Raw genomic sequence first — 22,656 nt, forward strand, 5'->3', positions numbered from 1 at the left:
TGTATTTTCTGAGTTTGCTCACTTTTATTGTTAAAAATGGTGCTGGGCAGCTGTCTGTGAAATAGCTAATTACCTTCCTGCTTGGGAAGGGCCATTGTTATGCTAATATTACTGGAGGAGGGGTTTTCACTCCAAAAAGTTTTGAAAAGAGCAGAGAAGAAGGGGAAGAAGAAGGAAGCCATACAATGATGATTAAGCAAAGTAAAAAATAGCAAGTTTAGTGAAAGAATTACATATCATACGTAGTGTGTAAGTTAAATTTTGCAATTAAATGTAGCATTAAGTGTATAGAGAGTAAGTGATGTTTAGTGATAGCGCATGAAATGAAAACCTCCTCCGCCAGTCTGTTCCCACTCCACCAGCATCTTCGCCTGACCTTGAAGGTAAATAAACTTCATAAACCAGTTTATTTATTTACAATCTCTCTTATTGTATATACATATATGTATTTGTTATTTATAAAGTACATTTTCTTATTTAAAAGCATATAAAACAAAAAATTTGTGTGGTTTTTGGGGGCCGGAACAGATTAATTGCATTCCCATTAATTTACATGGGGAAATTTGATTTGACACACGAGAAACTTGAGTCACAAGCTTGGCCATGAAACAAATTAAACTCATGTGTCAAGGTACCACTGTACTTTCTGTGAGAACTTAGCAAGTCTTTTTTTTTCCCTTCTATTTTCTAATTTGACAATTTGTATCATAAAGATAACAGTATTGACATTACCATTGTTGTTAAGAATCAACAAATTAGAGATGAAATTGCTTACCCCAGAGCCTGTTGCAATTTAAGAGCTCAATGAATATATCTATTGTTATTCTATATAGATTCTTTTGTTTTTTTAAGATTTTACTGATTTTAGAGGATTATATGATTTTAGAGAGGAGAGAGAGAGAGAGAGAGAAAGAGGAAGGGGGGAGGAACAGGAAGCATCAACTTGTAGTAGTTGCTTCTACTTGCCTTGACCCGGGCAAGCCTGGGGTTTCAAGCCAGTGACCTTAGTGTTCCAGGTCAGGACTCTATCCACTGTGCCACCACAAGTCAGGCTCTGCATAGATTCTTGAGCATTTGTTATTAATATATTTGCCTGCACCTTTTGCTTATTGTCCTTCATATTAGAAAATAGCTATTGAAGGTGAATGCCCTCTGTATAAATCTGACCCAAATTTAACAATGCAATTCAAAACTGCACTGAGGGCCCTGGCCGGTTGGCTCAACGGTAGAGTGTTGGCCTAGCGTGCAGAGGACCCGGGTTCGATTCCCGGCCAGGGCACACAGGAGAAGCGCCCATTTGCTTCTCCACCCCTCCGCCGCGCCTTCCTCTCTGTCTCTCTCTTCCCCTCCCGCAGCCAAGGCTCCATTGGAGCAAAAATGGCCCGGGCGCTGGGGTTGGCTCTGTGGCCTCTGCCTCAGGCGCTAGAGTGGCTCTGGTCGCAACATGGCGACGCCCAGGATGGGCAGAGCATCGCCCCCTGGTGGGCAGAGCGTCGCCCCATGGTGGGCGTGCCGGGTGGATCCCGGTCGGGCGCATGCGGGAGTCTGTCTGACTGTCTCTCCCTGTTTCCAGCTTCAAAAAAATGCAAAAAAAAAAAAAAACTGCACTGAGTACCTACTGTGTGCCAGCGACCATTCTGGGTGCTGTAAAAGTAAGATATGATCCATGTCTTCAGGAGTTCAGATTCCCACAGGGGAAGGCAGAGACATGTATTAACGTAATAAAGGGTTCTAAAAGACTAGTGAATTAAAGAATCTTTAAGAATTAGCCTGACCTGTGGTGGTGCAGTGGATAAAGCGTCGACCTGGAGCACTGAGGTCGCTGGTTCGACGAAACCCTGGGCTTGCCTGGTCAAGGCACATATGGGAGTTGATGCTTCCAGCTCCTCCCCCCTTCTCTCTCTCTGTCTCTCCTCTCTCTCTCTCTCTCTCTCCCCCCCCTCCTCTCTAAAATGAATAAATAAATAAAAAGAAAGAATTATCACCAAGCATGACCTGTGGTGGGGCAGTGGATAGAGAATCAACCTGGAATGTTGGGGTCATCAGTTCAATACCCTGGGCTTTGCCTGATCAAGGCATATAGGAGAAGCGACTACTGTAAGTCGATGCTTCCCACTCCTCTGCCCCGTTTCTCTCACTCCTCTCTCTAAGATCAATAAAAAATATTTTAAAAAGTATAATCACCAAATTTAAGTCATATTTGGTATACTCCCTATGGTAGGAAGAAACCTGATAGTTCTATACCCAGGAGAAAATTCAAGAATCAATTTAGAAGTTTAAAAATGGAAATACCTGTTTTTATTGCTAATGAAGGCCATAATTTATACTGGGAAGTCAAAGCACAGAGGAAAATGGTAAGCTGGAATGAAGACAGGCTTTGGATCTCAGCTTAAATGTCACTTTCTCAGAGAGGCTTCCTTCATACACCCCTGGTCTCTTCCTTCATAGCACTTATCATAATTATATGCTTGTTTGTGCTTGTTTCACATTTCTCTTCCCAACTAGACTTCCATGAGAGCAGGAACCACATCTAGTTTACTCACAACTGTAAGCTCAGCATCTAGTTCAATCCCTAGTACATAACAGGTGCTTAATAAATTTTTTTTTTTTTTTTTTTTTTGTAAATGAATGAATGTTAAACAAGTATTTAGCACCATTAGAATCCTGGTGGGTGGATGAAGCCCATAGAAAATTCGAGACCAATGCAGCAGGATGCCGAGCTGAAGACTGAACTGTGTGTAGAGTCTTTCCTTCTCTAGCAAAGCAAGATGCTGGACAGCTATACCTTCGTGGTCCAATAGAGATAATTCATTTGGAGGACAATGCTATGGAGCTTCCTCCCCTCTTGCTATATGCAAAATCCAGGAGTGACGAGAGGGCGGGTCTCTATTGTTAGGAAAGAGCAATCAGGCTTCTTATGCTTTCAACATTGTGGGTACTGGTGATCTGTTCATCTAGCATTGTTGTCCTCTCACTGCTTACAGAACTCCAGCTTTACTTAGGTAGCCATGCCTCCACCTTTCAACTCATGTGATCCAGGGAGCACCCGCGACACTGCTAATTCCAATTTTGGTAACCCCTTCCCCTTCTGGGCCCTGGGATATATTTGCAGGGAGGCCAGACACAGAGATCAAACTTACAGTGGCCCCAGCTGCCTGTAATAAGGCTGAGTATAGGCCCGAAAGTATTGTACCCTAAGCTGTGACCCTGAGACCTTCTTGTGACAGACACCATGGCTCATGTCTTGTGTGGGAGCAGCCTGTTGGCCATTGTGGGACCTGCACTGCTACAGGCCTGCATCATTTAACCAGTTGGAAAATACAGGTTGTCAAAAGCGACACCAGGTGGCTATAAGATGCAATGACAGTGATGGGAAGATGAGAATCCCCCCCACCCCCAGCCATCTATTCAGGTGTGTGAAAGTTGGTTTTTCCTTTAGGAAATTTTGGATCACTTCACCATGAGATTTAAAAATGGTGAGTATGGACCCTATTTGTATATCCTCAACTTTCTAAACTTAGAAGTAGAGGATTGAGCTGATTTCCTTTTGTGGAAAAAAATAAAACAGTTATAATTGTATATTGTGGAGCAGCTGTTTTTTAGTTTCTACCTGTGGGGAAAACAGCCGTGTTGGGCTTGCTCTCTGGCTTGTTGGCTGCAAACCCTTTGCTTGATTAATGCGTGAGCACGTGGCAGCACCACACATGGATAGTCTATGTAAGGCTATGGGTGCTTGCGCTCAGGGCGGATTGGGGATTGTGAGTGGTAGAATGCAGATCGCCTGGCTGTCATTAAGAGGGGCCGTTTTTGCTGTTTGTTTGCCTGAGAAGTGGTTTTCCCCTGCCTGTTTGCTCGTCTGCGGCTGCGAGAATCTATTAAATGGCAATGGCCCAACACTTTTTGGCTCTGCAGTTTTTCTACTGTCTGCCCAAATTCAATGCGAACCTGCCTGGCCTCAACCACTAGCATTACACCATCTATGTATCAGGATGCAAGAAAATTAGGCTTGAAGGCACCCAGACAAAAACCTTTCCATTTCATGCTCCTTTTGAAAACTTGTCTATTGTTTTCTATCCCCTGGATAAAGTCCCAGCTCCTTAGCATACCTCCTAAGGCTTTCCTCTTCATCCTCTCTAGTGATGCAACACATTCTTCAGCTTCCTCAGTAAATTCCATTATATTTGTAAATGCTTTGGGAGTTAGACTTTTGGGGAGGGCAGATATGAGTTGTACAGAAAAAAGAGGCAAGATTTGCTGAGCACTTGTGAACTAGGCATTATAAAAATAATGTGCTTTTGAGTTATTTAATTTGCACATGAAGCTTTCTCTAACTTTCTTCCTTGAATTTCTGGGGAACTCTTATTCACCAGAATCATTGTTCTTAAGTAAACTGTGGACACCTGGGTCCCACACAGGAGATTCTGATTTAATTGGCCCTGAGGCCTGACTAAAAAGTCTAATGTGCAGCCAGGGTTGAGAGAATGACTTAGGTAAACTTCCTTCTCTTTCCCTTGTCATCATACCTTTGTCATCATATCACACTGTATCTTTTTTTTTTTTTTTTCTTCACAGAGACAGAATGTCAGAGAGAGGGATAAATAGGAACAGACAGACAGGAATGGAGAGAGATGAGAAGCATCAATCATTAGTTTTTTGTTGTGACACCTTAGTTGTTCATTGATTGCTTTCTCATATGTACCTTGACTGTGGGGCTACAACTGACCGAGTAACCCCTTGCTCAAGCCAGCGACCTTGGGTCTAAGCTGGTGAGCTTTGCTCAAACCAGATGAGCCCATGACCTCGGGGTCTCGAACCTGGGTCCTCCGCATCCTAGTCCAACGCTCTATCCACTGTGCCACCGCCTGGTCAGGCACACTGTATCTTAATTTCAGAGTGTCTACCATTCTCCCTAACTGGACTTTGAGCATCTCCCATCAGCCACCTCTGAGTCTCTGGAGCCCAATTCAGGGCCTGATACTTTGTGGAGATCTGGAAAATGCTGAGTGGAAGGGTAAAATGCCATCAACAAACACTTTTGGGGGCCTCCAAATGCCAGGTGCTGCAGAGCTCAGCCAGGTCTGGAACGTAGAGAGCAGCTGGATGGGTCCTGAAGCTAGAGCTAGCAGTTACTGCAGGCCTGTGCCTCAGGGCCATCTGTGGTGGCCCCAGGGCCTGAACCTCACTTTCACTGACAGCCTTTTTTCCCGTTTTTCTCTCTTTTTCTAAAAAAGGATTTTATTTATTGATTTTTAAAGGGGAGAGAGAGAAGGGGATTGGAGCAGGAAGCATCAACTCCTAGTAGTTAGTTACTTCTCATATGTGCCTTGACGAGGGTAGGGGAAGGGTGGGGGATCCAAGCTGAGCCAGTGACCTCTTAAGAGCTCCAGCCAGCGACCCCTGGATCATGTTGATGACCGCCTCCCTCCTCCCGCCCCCCCAGTGGAATGAGCCTGTACTCAAAACCTGGGACCTTAGTGTCCCAAGTTGAAGCTCTATCCACTTAGCCACCAGCGGTCAGGCAAACGGGATCCCTTAGGAGGGGATCCCGAACAACTTGAGTTTAGGGTAGGTGGTAAAACACCTTGAGTTAAGAGCTTGGTGTCAGTGAGATGGAAGTGCGCAGGCGCACACGGGAAAGCAAGCCCGGCCCCCTCGCATCCGTATTAATGTGAGCTCCGCCCCCAGCAGCAGAGCCAACCGGAGGTTCGCGGCCGTGCCAGCCTCCCCTTGTGGCGGGAGAAAATCGCTCCGGCCGTTCAGAGGCGGAGCGGAAGGAGGCCTCTGGACGTGCTGGAGCTCCATTGGCCCGCCTCCCGCGGCGTGGTAACGGTCGCAGAGGCGGGGCCGCAGGAGGCGGAGCCAGCCCTCCAGGGCGCGCTGCTGGTGGAGGACCGCGACCGGGGAAGGTGAGTGTCGCGCTTGGGTTCGCGGAGGTGGCGGCTAGAGCTCCTCTCTGAAGCACCCCGGAATTGGCGTCACCTGGTCCCCGGGAATGGTCACACTGACCCTTGTGGGAGCCCCCAGAGTGGAGCCGCCTGGGACAGGTTCGCGCCAATTACAAATCTCAGTACTAAGATTGGGCACCTGGCAAAAGTGGTTCGAGTCCTGGTTCCCGCCCTTTGTGATGTTGGCGACTCCTGTGCGGTCTCGGCGCCTCTGCTCAGCTCCTTGTTCACAGAATACAGCTGGTGGTTCTTGCCTAGCGTGATGGTGGGGGAGGTTAATGGGCTAGTACGTGTAAATCTTAGCTCAGCTGTTTTCAATCTTCCATCTCGTGGCACACATAAACTAATAACTATAATTCTGGGGCAAATATATTTTTTGCTAATTTGACCAAAATAAGGTATAATTTTGACTCCAGACTGATGGCTATTGTGTTGTCTGTTACCATTTTTTAATCGGACAATCTAAGGGAAAAGAGGTCAGTGCCCCTGACTCAATAGTCAGGTAATGCGTGTTTTAAAAATTCTTTCATGGACAAAGACAAAAATGAAGTAGTTACCAGAGGGAGGGGCATGGGGAGGAAGGGAGTAAAGAGGGACAAATACACAGTGACGGAAAATTATTTGGCTTTGGCTGATGGGCACACAGTGCAGTCAACAGTTCGAATGCTGGAGAGATGTTTACCTGAAACCTATGTACTCTCATTGATCAATATCACTCCATTCAATTTCATTTCTAAATAAAAACAAAACAAAAAAATTCTTGCAGCACATCTGTTGAAAATCGCTGCCATAGAGTGATTGCTACCTGTGCAGACTGGATAAGCTGTAGGTAATTGGGAGCCTGAGGAGGTTGCTTGGCTAGTGAAGACTCAGCAAAAGGAGGGCAGTATATTTAGGGAACGGATAGGTGAGTGTCCTTTTCTCCAGTTAATTGTTCTCATTCTCCATTCTGGGCACCTCTGACTTTATGCAGAGTCTAATTTGATTCTATTAAGAAAATCAACGAGGTGGAAATGTCAGTCGCTAAGAGACCTGTGACACTGAGACCAACCAGGAAGGGTTTCTACTACCACTTTATTTTCTAACTATAATATTAAACGCTATGCAGGTATTAACCATTTGTTGTTGTTTTACTTTCAGTATTGTTGAGTAGACCTGGGCCTCCCCAGCCCCCACTTGGGAAAGAGGTGGCTAACTAGGGTTTTGCCTCCCTTTCTACTTCAAAGGGGGAGAGGTGTGTGCTGGCCCTTGACCTAACCTCTCCTGGGGCAGAATGATTTGGGTGAGATAGTATCCAGTTCTAATCCCATTTTCTTATTTATGGTAGATTCAGTTCTTTTTAGGAACATTTAACAGTGTGTTGGCATATTTTTGGAATAGAACTTTTGCATTTAATAGACAGTAGAGACTTTGAAAACAATGCATATTCCATTTATTGCAGTGATGTAAACTAGATTCTTTTGAGAAAGCTAATTACAGGTTTTAATGTGACTCACCTCAGGAAGAACAGGTACTTGCTATGGTTATTTCCATCTCCTCCCACTCCACCCTCAAAACGGTGAAAAATAATTGGATTTTAATGTATGGTGCGTGTTACAGGGGCTTCAGACCGTAATGGGCAAGTTAGTTACCAAAGGGTTCTTGGCAAACCTGGACAGTGCCAGAAAATACAGCAGTATTTTGCTTCTTTGCACTTGGCTTTCTATGCTATGTACAAACCAACTCCTACCCTGCAACCCCTTTTCCCAAAATCTTACATAAGGTGAAATATCAGAAAATAAACAGACTGAGTAAAGCTACAGCTTCTGCCTTGGCAAGTCTTTGGTCTCTTCCTGTGACTCAAATTCCAGCTGTGTCTTGTCAAACTCTAGAAAGAAGGGCTTGGTTACAGGTGCAGTTGAGATAGTTTTTCTTCCTGCCTTTGCCTTTTGTGTTCAGTGGTCTTTGTCTCTCTGAGTGTGCTTCTTTTTTGTACCCTTGCAAATGAGAATGTTCTACCTGTGGAGTCGGAAGTCAGAACTGATGATAGATAGAGTTGGACCCCAGTAGAGAGAGGAGAGTTAAGAAGGGAAAGAAGAGAAGGAAGAAGGCGTGTGGTGGTGAGCACTGCAGTCCATTAGCAGTTACCTCAATTCCGCTTCTGCTCAGTGGTTACTATTGTAGTACCACAGATGCCTGCTCAGGGAATAACAAGACCATTGTGACTGGGAGTTGGACATTTAAAAATTTTGGCCTGTTTGTTTTTTGAAACCTGAATAAAGATTCAGTTTCAGATGTGAGAGTCACTGGGTGATCATTGAGATCAACTTGAATGACCAGGTAAAAAGTACAAGAGGAATGTGCTGTGACTGAGGTATGTGACTGATGTAATGGATGACTCTCTGGATGGTGGGAGACCAGGGAAAGAATCTGTGGTTTATTGACTACTATAGTCTAGCTATAAATCCTATTAGGTAGAGATTTAAAATTTATTTAAGGAAGTTGTTTATTGACTACTATGTATAATCCTATCAAGTAGAAATTTTAAATTCTGTTAAGGAAATTGAAGCCCAGAGAGGTGAAGTAATAAAGATAACACAGCTGGTCACCAACTCTAATCACCACCTCTGTCCTGCCATGTGCCAGGCACTGTTCTATTTCCTTCCTACAGGCATACCTTGTTTTATTGCACTTTTCTACACTTCACAGATATTGTGTTTTTTATACATTTAAAATAAGATCCTTTTTGGTAAAAGATTACAATTTGCTGAAGGCTCACATAATGGTTAATTTTCTTTTAGCAATAAATATTTTTATTTTATTAAAAAAAAATTTTTTTTAATTTTTCTGAAGTGAGAAGCTAGGAGGCAGAGAGACAGACTCCTGTAAGCACCCGACCAGGATCCACCCGGCATGCCCACTGGGGGCGATGCTCTGCCCATCTGGGGTGTTGCTCCATTGCACCTGGAGCCACTGGATCCATTCTAGCGCCGGAGGTGGAGGCCATGGAGCCATCCTCAGCGCCGGGGCCAACTTTGCTCCAATGGAGCTGCAGGAGGGGAAGAGAGAGATAGAGAGAAAGGACAGGGGAAAGGGTGGAGAAGCAGATGGGTGCTTCTCCTGTGTGCCCTGGCCAGGAATCGAACCTAGGACTTCCGCACGCCATGCCAGTGTTCTACCTCTGAGCCAACTGGCCAGGGCTATTTTTATTTTTATTTATTTTTGTATTTTTCTGAAGTGAGAAGCAAGGAGGCAGAGAGACAGATTCCTGCATGTGCCCAACTGGGATCCACCCAGCAAGCCTACTAGGGGGCGATGCTCTGTTGCAAGGGGAGCCATTCTAGTGCTGGAGGCGGAGGCCATGGAGCCATCCTCAGCTCCTGAGTCAACTTTGCTCCAATGGAGCTTTGGCTGTGGGAGGGGAAGAGAGAGATAGAGGAAGGAGAGGAGGAAGGGTGGAGAAGCAGATGGGCGCTTTTCCTGTGTGCCCTAGCCAGGAATTGAACCTGGGACTTCCACGCGCCGGGCCGACGCTCAACCATAGCCAGCCGGCCAGGGCCCGCATTAAAGTATTTTAAAATTAGGTATGTACATTTTTTTGTGTGTTTAGACATAATGCTATTGCACACTTAATAGACTGTAGTGTAAACATAACTTTTATATATGCTGGGAAACCAAAAAATTTGTGTGATTTGCTTTATTGTGGTGGTCTGGAACCAAACCTGCAGTATCTCTGAGGTATGCCTGTATTTAACTCCTCTAATCTCCACAACAACCCTATGAGCTGAATACTTTTATTCTCCTCACTTCATGGTAAAGAAATTGAGGCACAGAGAGATTAGTACTTTCCTAGCTGTGTGGTAGAATCCACAATTCACACTCAGGCAGTCTGGCTACAAACCAGCTTTCTTTTGGTATTTCCTTTACTTTTTTTATTGTTATTTAAAAAAAATTTTTAGTAGTAAAATGAATTTTTACTATGAAATCAAACAGAACACACATACCAGATGAATTATTAGATGATATTCCGTAGGTCATGGTGTAGAACTGTGCTAGCCATTCCAGAGCTGCTCTGTTGCCTTGTCCCAATTACAACTACTTCCATACTCCCATTAGTAGCCATTCTTCTGACTTTTATAGTAATTTTTCCTTGTGTTTTAAAAAGTTTTTTCAATGCATATTCCTAGATATTATAATGTAATTTTGCCCATTAAATTAAAAAAAAAACTTTTAATGTGTAGGTTTTCTCTCTGTTCCCTTCTTTTTCTTATAATTTATCTGATAGACTGGGCCATTAAACCTGTATATCCTACAGCCCTGGCCGGTTGGCTCAGTGGTAGAGTGTTGGCTCGGCGTGTGGAAGTCATGGGTTCGATTTCTGGCCATGGCACACAGAAGTGCCCATCTACTTCTCCACCCCTTCCCCTCTCCTTCCTCTCTCTCTCTCTTCCCCTCCAGCAGCCAAAGCTCCATTGGAGCAAAGTTGGCCCAGGCGCTGGGGATGGCTCCATGGCCTCTGCCTCAGGCGCTAGAATGGCTCTGGTGCAAAGGAGCAACACCCTAGATGGGCTGAGCACCGCCCCCTAGTGGGCATGTCTGGTGGACCCCGTTTGGGCGCATGCGGGAGTCTGTCTCTCTGCCTCCTGTTTCTCACTTCAGAATAATACAAAACAAAACAAAAATCTGTATATCCTACAGTCTGGGTTTGCTGATTGTATTACCATGTACAGGTCATGTGTTCCTCTGCTTTGGGTAATTCCTGTACATTGGTAGCTGGATTCCAGAGTGGATCAGACTCAGAATCAATCCACTTGGTGGTTCTCTGGGTGTTGGTTGGCAAGACCGTAGGTCGTACATAATATACGTTGTTTGTTTTTCTCTTCCTCATCTCGGTAACCTGTGCTACTTGATGCCTATATCTATTCACTGAAGGTTGCAAAGTGGTGTATTGTAATTCTATCATCTCTTTTTCACTTATTGGTAGGAATACTAGTCCCTTATCTATCATTTGGAAAGGCAGCAGTATAATCCCTGTAGGAAAAGCTACATTTATACGTGATTCCTACCATTTATTTACCAATTTTCAAAGATAATATTTTAAAGTTTTATTAAGTTTACATTTTAATGTAAATATTAATAACAATGTTAGACATTCACAGAGTTGAATTTTTCTAATTGAATGCATATATATTGAAAATATTCACTTGTTACTATTTTAATAATTCTGGCCTTTCCCCAAAGTCAACAAATATTTTTTATTGTATTTCTTTTTAGGAAAGTATTTATACATAAATAAGAAATTATGGCCCTGGCCGGTTGGCTCAGCGGTAGAGCGTCGGCCTAGCGTGCAGAGGACCCAGGTTCGATTCCCGGCCAGGGCACACAGGAGAAGCGCCCATTTGCTTCTCCACCCCTCCGCCGCGCTTTCCTCTCTGTCTCTCTCTTCCCCTCCCGCAGCCAAGGCTCCATTGGAGCAAAGATGGCCCGGGCGCTGGGGATGGCTCTGTGGCCTCTGCCTCAGGCGCTAGAGTGGCTCTGGTCGCAACATGGCAACGCCCAGGATGGGCAGAGCATCGCCCCCTGGTGGGCAGAGCGTCGCCCCTGGTGGGCGTGCCGGGTGGATCCCGGTCGGGCGCATGCGGGAGTCTGTCTGACTGTCTCTCCCTGTTTCCAGCTTCAGAAAAAAAAAAAAAAAAAAAGAAATTATGTGCGTTCATACTTTTTTTTTTACACAGAGGCAGAGACAGACAGGGACAGACAGACAGGAATGGAGAGAGATGAGAAGCATCAATCATCAGTTTCTCGTTACGCGTTGTGACTTCTTAGTTGTTCATTGATTGCTTTCTCACATGTGCCTTGACCGGGGGCCTTCAGCAGACCGAGTAACCCCCTGCTGGAGCCAGCGACCTTGGGTCCAAGCTGGTGAGCTCTTTGCTCAAGCCAGATGAGCCCGCGCTCAAGCTGGCGACCTCGGGGTCTCGAACCTGGGTCCTTCCGCATCCCAGTTCGACGCTCCATCCACTGCACCACCACCACCTGGTCAGGCTACTTGATTTTTAATATACACTTATATCTTTGAGATTATTTAATATACATATGTACTTTGAGAAAAGTACATGAAGAGCATTATCATTTCTTTTTACAGCTACGTAATATTTCATTTGTCTATCCTGATACATTGTATGTTATCAGAATTTATTTACCAGTTCCCAGTTGATGAATATCTAGTTTGCTTCCATTTTTATGTGCTCTTATAAATAATGTTAGTAAATAATCTTGTATGTTGGTTTTTTATCTTCTGATGATAATTGTAACAACCTACCATATTTCCTCCATGTATAAGATGCTCCCATGTATAAGATGCACCTTAATTTTGGGGCCCGAAATTTGAAAGAAAAATGTATTATATAAAGTTATTGAACTCAAGTTTTATTCATCATAAAATTCATACAACTCCTCAAGTGGGAAAATGCATGTAAAAAAATCTATAATTACTGTATAAGATGCACCCAGTTTTTAGACTCCAAATTTTTCAAAAAAAGGGTGCATCTTATACATGGGGAAATACAGTAATATCAGCAGTGGTAGTCAACCTGGTCTCTGCCACCCACTAGTGGGCGTTCCAGCTTTCATGGTGGGCAGTAGCGGAGCAACCAAAGTATAAATAAAAAGATAGATTTAACTCTAGTAAGTTGTTTTATAAAGATTTATTCTTTCAAACTTAGCGAAAATCTGACATAAAATACTTGGTAAGTACTTATTATATGCTTTAACTTGTTGTAACTCTGCTTTATAAATTTTATAAAGTAAAGTTACTTTCCTACTTTATAAATCACCATTACTGTGGAACCGGTGGGCGGTTAGAAAATTTTACTACTAACAGAGATATAAAAGTGGGGCATAGGTATGAAAAGGTTGACTACCCCTGAGTATAAGATCATGAATTTAAACATGTTTGATGGGTTTCAGTTCATTGCGATTATTATCCCTATTGAAACTATGTTGTCTCATCTTTGGTGGCGGTGGTGGGCACCTACTCAAGCCTGGTTTTTTTTGTTTTGTTTTTTGTTTTTAATTTTTTTATTGGTTTTGAGAGTGAGAGAAAGGAAGGGAGAGAGAGAGAGAGAGAGAAGCATCAACTTGTTGTGCCACATAGTTGGTCCATTTAGTTGTCTACTCATTGATGGTTCAACTGGCCCACGACTTCTGGTGCACTAAGTTGACGCTTTATCCACTGAGCCACCTGGCTGGGACCTCAAGCCTATTCTTTTGATATGTCTCTACTAGTCTTGGATAGCTTCGTTGTTGTCTGATATCTTAAAGTTTTCCCCTCAGTCTGCAATTACCCATTTCTTCAAGAAACTTTTTTGTTTTATAGGTAAACGGCATTCTAAGATCCTAGTCTGTATTCTAGAGATCCTGAGTCATCATTGTTTAGACCAATGTTTCCCAACCTTTTTTGTGCCATGCCCCACCTTAACCTTTCTAAAATTTTTATGTCCCCCCTATGTAACATACATAATTTTTAACATTAAAAATTTGATTTGTTCACTTAATAAACATAAATGATAGGTTCTAGGAAGAAATCACTATGAAATGTTAACAAAACACAGTAAGTAAAATTTCAAAACATAATGAAAAACAAATTTAAATTCCAAATAATTTTAATACAGATTTTTCTATATTAATTTATTATTTTAATTTAGTGTGATCCTTGCGCTTGATGCTTGCTGCACAGAGATTTTATATTAGGTTCCAATTTGGTTAGCTTTAGTCTCAAGTCTCCACGTTGTGTTATATCCAGCTGATTTCTTTTTTTTACCAGTAAATCATTTACAGCACTAAATCCACATTCAGCTAAAAATGAAGATGGAAACAGTAGCAATAGTTTTCTTGCACATTTGGTTGAATTTGGGTATTTGATTTCTGTTTCCTCACAAAGCCATGCCATCGCTCCTTTTTGATATTCAATAAAGCTTTAACTGACTCATCATTTTGCAGTTCTGCGAGTTCTTCTTGATACTGCATATTTGATATATCAGACAAATCCACTAACATTGGCTGCATCATCCATGTTGGGAAATCAATTTGTTTTAAATCAGAAAATTTTTCTTTTAAATCAGCCGATAGAATATTCAAATGATTGACAATAACAAGTAAAGCGGTATCAGTTACTTCACATTTTCGGAGCCAATGAAACTGTTTCAAGTTTTTGTTGTTAATATGTTTCTGACATAACTCAATATTGGTAATGAAACCAAATATCTTTGCTTTTGCATCGACAAGAGTTTTATTTGTTCCTTGAAGTTGCTTATTTAATATATTTAGTTTTTCAAAGATATGGGCTAAATAACTCACAAATGCTAGTTTACCATCTATTGTTAACAGATACTTCATTTCAGGTTTGTCGCTTAAAAAATCACTAAGAGTATCAAACAGTTCCATAAATCTTTTCAAACAGTTTCCTTTAGATAGCCATCTGACTTCAGTATGAAGTAAAAGTCTCATATGGTCTTCATTTTGTTCTTCACAAAATAGCTTGAAAAGACGCTCACATTTGGTACTAGCTTTAGTAGCATTAACACACTTTATTACTGTATGTAATACTTCATTCAGAACAGGCGAGGTGTTTTTAGCTACCAAGTTTTCCCTATGAATAACACAATGCACAAGAATCATTTCTGGATTCGCATCTTTCATCAGTTTTAAGCAGCCATTTTTCTTGCCCATCATATTGGGAGCACCATCTGCAGCACAAGATGTTATATTTTTCATTGGTATATCATTGACATCTAAGTAGTTTTTTAGCTTATTATATATATCTTTGGAGGTAGTGGTGCTTTCTAATCTTTTACAGAACAACATTTCTTCAGCAAAATGTCCTTTATCAATATATCTTATGTAAGTTATCAATACTGCCTCACTGTCTCTCAAAGTTGATTCATCCATTTGCAAGGAGAATTTTCTTGTTTTCAGCTTTTCAATAAGTTGTTTTTCAATATTCTCACTCATTTTGTCTATTCTTCTGCTAACAGTATTGTCACTGAGTGGCATAGCTTTTACATCTTTGTCATCTTTTTCAAGAACCATTTTAAGAAATGCTGATATTGATGGTTTTATTAAATTCTCTCCTATAGTGTGATTTTCTCCAGTTTTAGCGATGAATAAAGAAATTTGATAACTAGCCTCAAGAACACGATTATTAGTTGAAGTATGAGCAGTAAATAGAGACTTTAATGTTTTCAAAATTTTTCTTTAAAGTTTTAAAGTAACTCAAATCTGAATTAATATGAGCACTATGTTTCACCTTCAAATGCGCCTCAAGACGACCTCGTTTCATTGATTTGTTGGTCAAGCATTGCTGACATAAAAGACAAAAAGGAATCTGCTCATCGTGAACAGCGGGTATGAACCCAAATTTTAAATATTCCTCCGAATATTGGCAAGTTTTTTTCTTGCTTGCACCACTCATTTTACTATGGGCTATAAGAAATAAAAATAAGATCAATTAAAAACTAATATTAAAATATGTGTTAAAATATATTCAATGTGACATAGAGTAAACGTATACTAAAAATTCATATTTATTTAAATGTATATAACACATTTACTATACTACCACCGCAAATCAAAAGGTACCTATATTTTTTCCACTTGACAAAATTTTCTGGAAAGTTACGCTTCTAAAATTAAAATTGTTGTGCATGCACTATTATAGCCCCAATAATATTTATAAAATATTAGTGCTTTCTAGCCCCGATGCAAGAAGTACTTATTAAAGAGTTTAATATTGATAAAAATAAAATCAAATACTTACCAATTATATCTAATACAATATATATATGTATATTTATTAAATCAACGAGCTTTTACAACAGTTTTGACTGACACTTATTTCAAATTAACACCAACTGAATGATGTGAAACACTACAGAAGTTGCCATGGGCCAATTAGGTGAAAATAACTGCGTTGTTTAGCGAGTTGTTGTTGTTGTTGTTGTTTTTTGTATTTTTCTGAAGCTGAAAACGGGGAGAGACATTCAGACAGACTCCCGCTTGCGCCCGACCGGGATCCACCCAGCACGCCCACCAGGGGCGAGGCTCTGCCCCTCCGGGGTGTCGCTCTATCGCGACCAGAGCCACTCTAGCGCCTGGGGCAGAGGCCAAGGAGCCATCCCCAGCGCCCGGGCCATCTTTGCTCCAATGGAGCCTTGGCTGCGGGAGAGGAAGAGAGAGACAGAGAGGAAGGAGGGGGTGGGGGTGGAGAAGCAAATGGGCGCTTCTCCTGTGTGCCCTGGCCGGGAATCGAACCCGGGTCCCCCGCACGCCGACGCTCTACCGCTGAGCCAACCGGCCAGGGCCGGTTTAGCGAGTTTTTAAAACGTCCGTCTGGGGTTCCCCGTGGCAGACGGCACGCTCCGTGGTGAACCCAGGACGAAGTTTACTTGACGACGCCAATCACCCAGTTGATATTTTGGTCTCGTCAAATGAAATTATACTTAATAATTATTTACCGCAATTATGTAAGAATTGCATTTTTTGTTAAATTTGGCACCGATATCTAGCATTGCATTTAAATGGCCCGGGGCAAAAGAGTTAAAAGTCCTGTCGAGTCCATTTTCAAATTTCCCCCCTTAACTATCGAATTGCCCCCTGTGGGGCGTAGGCCCCACGTTGGGAAACACCGGTTTAGACTTTTCAGTAGACAGTGCTAGGATACCTTTATCTATTTATATATACTCACCCATTTAAGGTTAAAAAGCCTTTGATTTGTCTTTTGATTGTTATAACCATATCTTTCAAAGAACAGTTCTCATTTTTATGAAGCCCAGTTTGTTCTTTTATGGATCATGCTTTTGATGATCTATTTACAAACTTTTTGCCTAATTGAAAGCACAGAGGTTTTCTAGACGTTTTGTAATTTTAGGTTTTCAATTTGTGCCTATGATTCATTTTGAATTAATTTTTATATATGGCATGAGATATGAATCAAAGTCTTTTTTGGCACATAGATATACAGTATATCATTTCTTAAGAAGACTATTTCTCTACTGAATCGCTTTTATACCTTTGTTCATATATTATATATGTAGGTCTGTTATTGGACCTATCTATTCTGTTTTATATATCTGTTTGACTATAAGCTTTGTTAAGTCTTAAAATCATTATAATCCTCCAAATTTATTCCTCTTTTTCAAAATTGTTTTGACTGTTTTAAGTCCTTTGCATGTTTGTACAAATTTTAGAATCAAGAAAGTTTTCTTGAATGATTGTTTTTATTATTGATTCTATTTTGTTGCTTTAGTTTTCTTTTTCAGTTATTCCTGTTATCTGTATGTTTGAGCTTCTTTTGATATTGAGCATTTTTTTATATCCTTTATTTCTCTTATTTATTTAATTTTAGTGAGAGAGATAGACAGGAAGGGAGAGAGATGAAAAGCATCAACTGATAGTTGCATCACCTTATTGTTCATTGATTGCTTTCTTATACGTGCCTTGACTGAGGGGCTCCAGCTGAGCCAGTAACCCCTTGCTCAAGCCAGCGACCATGGGGACATGTTTATGATCCCACACTCAAGCCAGTGACCTTGGGCATCAAGCTGGTGAGCCCTTGTTCAAGCTGGATGAGCCTGTGCTCAAGTCAGTGACCTGGAGCATCAAGCTGGTGAGCCCTTGTTCAAGCCAGATGAGCCTGTGCTCAAGCCAGTGACCTGGGGTTTCGAACATGGGTCCTCCGCGTCCCCGTTCACCGCTCTATCCACTGTGCCACTGCCTGGTCAGGCTCTTTTATTTCTTTTTAATTTAAAAAATTGTTCTCTTTTAACTTCTGTTTCTCTTAACACATTATCTGTTATATTTATTCACTTTTGTGTTCCTTCTTGTTTTACTTTTCATTTCTGCAGTGATTATTATTTTTTTTAAATCTGCTAATTCTTTCTTGGGTTCTGTCTCATTTCCAAGTTTTCTAATTCTGACTTAAGTTACTCTTTCATGTCTTAGAGAATTTACGTAAGTATTTTAGTTTGTTTTAAAATACTGGGTTAGAGTTTTGTTCTGTTTTGTGGGCCTATATCTAGTACATTTTTCTTGTCTGTAGGGATGTTATATTAACTTTTGGTGGAATTAGACCTTACTGCCTTTTTTGCTCATTTTAATGTAATTTTTCCCAATATGATAGCTTTATTGAGATATAATTCTATATTATACACTTCACCTATTTAAAGAGTACAGTTCAGTGGCTTTTGGTATATTCACAGAGCTGTTCAACCCTTACCACAATTAATTTAATATTTTCTTAACCCCTGATAGACCCATTAGCCATCACTTCTCATTTCCCACTGTCTTCTCCCTCCCCCTCAGCACTAGGAAACCACTAATCTACTTTCCTTGTCTATAGATTTGAGGATGTATTTTTTTTTTAAAGATTTTATTTACTGACTATACTGAGAGAGGAGAGAGGAGGACAGGGATGAGAAGTATCAACTCATAGTTGCTTCACTTTAGTTGTTCATTGCTTGATTGCTTGTCATGTGTGCCTTGACGTGGCAAGCCCAGGGTTTTGAACCCACGACTTCAGTGTTCCAGGTCGATGCTTTTATCCGCTGTGCCACCACAGCCCAGGTGAGGATGTAGCTATTTTTGCGATTGATCTACTCACCCAACATTTTCTAAAGAACTGCTAGGAAATATGCTATTCTGTGAACAAGAGAGCACTGGCCTAATTGAATAAATGTTTTAAATTCTGCTCTGTTACACTCTTGACTAGACTTGAAGTAGCCATACTCCACTAGAACCTCAGTAGATGAGGTCTCTTCATTGGAAAGTTTCCTAGGCATAGGCAATGGGCCTCAACCAGGTAAATTCTGACTTTAAATTTCATATAAAACCGTCAATAACGTGTAGGTTAATAAAAAGTTCCAGCATATTTTTTTTTCTATTTTCTTTTTCCTCTGCTCTTCTCTATCTGCAAATGGAACCAGGAGTGTTGAAATGTTGCAAGCAAAAATAAATGATACTACTATGGTATTTCTGTTTTAAGCAGAAGCAGAAAGTGCCAAGGAATCTCACAGGAGACCCTCCTTTTAATGATTTTCAGCTGAATTTTTAGTGACTCATTAAGTTAGGATAAACTTCCTTTGGATAAATGCTGCTGGTTTTTATTCACTTACAGATTAACCCTTCAATTCTTTTTTTTTTTTTTTTTTTTACAGAGACAGAGAGTCAGAGAGAGGGATAGACAGGGACAGACAGACAGGAACTGAGAGATGAGAAGCATCAATCATTAGTTTTTTGTTGCGCATTGCAACACCCTAATTGTTCATTGATTGCTTTCTCATACGTGCCTTGACCGCGGGCCTTCAGCAGACCAAGTAACCCGTGGCTCGCCAGCAACCTTGAGTCCAAGCTGGAGAGCTTTTGCTCAAACCAGATGAGCCCGCGCTCAAGCTGGCGACCTCGGAGTCTCGAACCTGGGTCTTCCGCATCCCAGTCCATCACTCTATCCACTGCGCCACCGCCCGGTCAGGCAACCCTTCAATTCTTTTGAGGTTCAGCCATTAGTACCTTTCCCTCCCCAATATGTAAAATTGTGGTATAATACACAAACTTAAAATTTATCATCTTAATGACTTTTAGTTCATTGCTATTAAATATATTCATAATGTGGTACCATCATCATCATCTGTCTACGGAACTCTTTTCATCATATAAAACTGAACCTACCCATTAAACAATGACTCTCCATTCCCCCCAAAGCCCTGGCAACCACCATTCTACTTAGAGTGATTTTAAGTACGTCATATAAGTGGAATTATACAATATATGTCTTTTTGTGACTGTCTGTCCTCAAAGTTTACCCCGGTTGTACATGTGTTAGTTTCCTTTTTATTCAAGGCTGATAATATTCCATTGTGTGGCTAACACCACAGTTTGCTTGTCCATTCATCTCTTGATAGACACTTGGGTTGATATCACATTTCAACTATTGTGTATGATGCTGCTATGAAAATGAGTGTACAAACTGCTCTTGGAGACCCTGCTTTCAATTCCTTTGGGTATAAACCCGAAGTAGAATTGCTAGATCCATATGGTAATTCTACATTTAATTTTTTGAAGAGCTGTTATACTATTTTTCACAGCAGCTATAGCATTTTATGTTCTCACCTACAGTGCAGAAGGGTTCCTCTTTCTCGACATCCTTGTCAACACTTGTTATTTTCTGTTTTTTGGCAGTAGCCATCTTAATGGGTATAAGGTGGTGTCTCATTGTAGTTTTGATTTGCATTTACCTAATGAGTAGTGAGTGATATTGAACATCTTTTCATGCATTTCTTTGCCATTTTTTTATCTTCATCTATTCAAGTTCTTTGCCTAATTTTTCATCAGATTTTTGTTTTGTTTTTCCGTTTTAAGAGTTCTTTATATATTCTGGATATTAATCCCTAATAAGATATATGATTTGAAAATATTTTCTCCCATTCTGTGGGCTGCCTTTTATTTACTCTGTGTATAGTATCTTTTTATGTACAAGAGTTTCTAATTTTTCTGAAGTTCAATTTCTCTGTTCTTTTGTTGCCTTTGCGTTTGGTGTCATATCCAAGAAACCAAATCCAGTGTCATGAAGCTTTTACCCTAGTTTTTTTCTAAGAGTTTTATAATTTTGGGTGTTATATTTAGGTCTTTTATCCAGTTTGAGTTCATTTTTGTATATGGTATTAGGTAAGATTTCAACCATTTTTTTGCATGTGAATGTCCAGTTTTCTTAGCAACATTTATTAAAGAGACTGTCCAATCTCCAGTGAATGATTTTCACATTCATATTGAATATTTGACAATATATATGTGTAGAAAATTATTTCTGGGTTCTCTGTTCTACAGTATTGGTCTGTATGTTTATTTTAATGTTAGTACCTCACTGTTTTGGTTTCTGTAGCTTTTCAGTGAGTTTTGAAATCAGAAAGTAAAGTGTGAGTCCTCCAGATTTGTTCTTTTTTTTTTTTTTATAAGATTGTCTAAGCTATTTGGGATCCCTCAAGATTCCATATGTATTTTAAGATTTTTTTTTTCATTTCTGAAAAAAATGCCACTGGGGTTTGGATAGTAGAGATTGTATTGAATCTCTAGATCACTCTTGAGTGGTATTGATATCATAATGTTAAGTCTTCCAATTCATGAACATAAGATGTGCTACCATTTCTTAATGGCTCTTTGAGATCTTTGAGCAATATTTTGTACAGTAATCCCCACTTATTCGTGGTTTTGCTTTTCACAGTTTTAGTTACCTGTGATCAGCTGCAGTCTGAAAATATTAAATGGAAAACTTCATAAGTAAACAATTTGTAAGTTTTAAGTTGCGTGCCATTTTGAGTAGTATGATGAAATCTTTCACTGTTCTGCTCTGTCCCACTTGGGATGTGACTCATCTCTTAGTCCAGCATATTAACAGAATATATACTGTGTGCCCATTAGTCACTTAGTAGCCATCTTGGTTATCAGATCAACTGTCCCAGTATCACTGTGCCTGTGTTTAAGTAACCCGCCTAGCGCTGTGCTTCAATGCCTATGTCATTCACCTCACTTCATCTCATCACCTGGATATTGTATCATCTTACATTATCATAGGAGGAAGGGTGGGTACAGCACAATAAGATATTTTGAGAAAGACCACACACTATAACTTTTATTGCAATATGTTCTTAAAATTGTTTTGTTATTTTTATTCATCTCTTACCATGTCTCATGTATAAATATAGCTTTATCATAGGTATGTATTTATAGGAAAAAACAATAAATATAGGGTTCAGTAATATATAGTTTCAGGCATATACTGGGGGTCTAGGAATGTATCCCCAGAAGTAAGGGGGACTACTATAGTTTTCATTGTATAAGTTTTTCACCTCTTTGGTTAAATTTATTCCTAAATATTATTTTTTGATGCTATTATTACTGTTTGTTGATTTCCCTTTTAGATTATTGTTAGTGTATAGAAATGCAATTGCTATTTGTGTATTGATGTTGTATCTTCTTCCTTTGCTGAATTTATTGATTCTAACACGTTTGTTTGAGTGTGTGTAATCTTTGTTTTTCTGCATATAAGATCATATCTGCAAACAGATAATTATAGTTTTTTTTCCAATTTGAATGCCTTTTCTATTTATTTCTTGCTTAATTACTTTGGCTAGAAAAGAAGTGGCAAATATGGACATCCTTGCCTGGTTCCTCATCTTAATGTTCAGTTTTTCACCATTGAGTATGATATTAGATGAAGTTTTGTCATATACAGCCTTTATTATGTTGAAATACTTTCCTTCTATACCCATTTTATTGAGTGTTTTAGTCATAAATGGATGTTGTATCCTATCAAATGCTTTTTCTGCATTTATTGATATGATTATATGTTTTTGTTTTTTATTAAGTGGGAGGCAGAGAGACAGACTGGCGCATGCGCCCCAACAGGGATCCACCTGGCAAGCCCACTAGGGGGCGATGCTCTGCCAGTCTGGGGCCACTGCTCTGATTGGAGCCATTTCAGCTCCTGAGGGCGAGGCCATGGAACCATCCTCAGCACCCTGGGCCAAATTGATCAAACCATTCGACCCATGGCTGTGGGAGGGGAAGGAGAGAGAGAGAGAGAGAGAGAGAGAGAGAGAGAGAAACGTGGGGAGGTGTGGAGAAGCAGATGGTCACTTCTCCTGGTACCCTGACCCGGAATCGAACCCGGGATTTCCACATG

At 40.7% G+C, this 22,656-nt stretch overlaps 2 protein-coding genes across 5 annotated transcripts in view; one reads left to right on the plus strand and one right to left on the minus strand.

Moving 5' to 3' along the window:
* FAIM (Fas apoptotic inhibitory molecule) overlaps window positions 1–22,656 on the minus strand; it is a 182,458-nt gene that overhangs the window by 27,197 nt on the left and 132,605 nt on the right. The gene's annotated exons all lie outside the window — the stretch shown is intronic.
* The window catches only part of CEP70 (centrosomal protein 70), a 68,608-nt gene continuing 51,720 nt past the window's right edge, over window positions 5,769–22,656 (plus strand). For 2 of the 4 annotated variants that reach the window (XM_066245536.1, XM_066245538.1), the window contains exon 1: window positions 5,772–5,906. The gene's annotated coding sequence lies outside the window, so the exon portion shown is untranslated. Of the gene's footprint in view, window positions 5,907–5,928; window positions 6,045–22,656 lie in introns of those variants that run through there. The other 2 variants (XM_066245539.1, XM_066245537.1) reach the window with 2 other exon arrangements.

This window comes from Saccopteryx bilineata, chromosome 10, assembly GCF_036850765.1.
Source record: "Saccopteryx bilineata isolate mSacBil1 chromosome 10, mSacBil1_pri_phased_curated, whole genome shotgun sequence".
NCBI lineage: Eukaryota > Metazoa > Chordata > Mammalia > Chiroptera > Emballonuridae > Saccopteryx > Saccopteryx bilineata.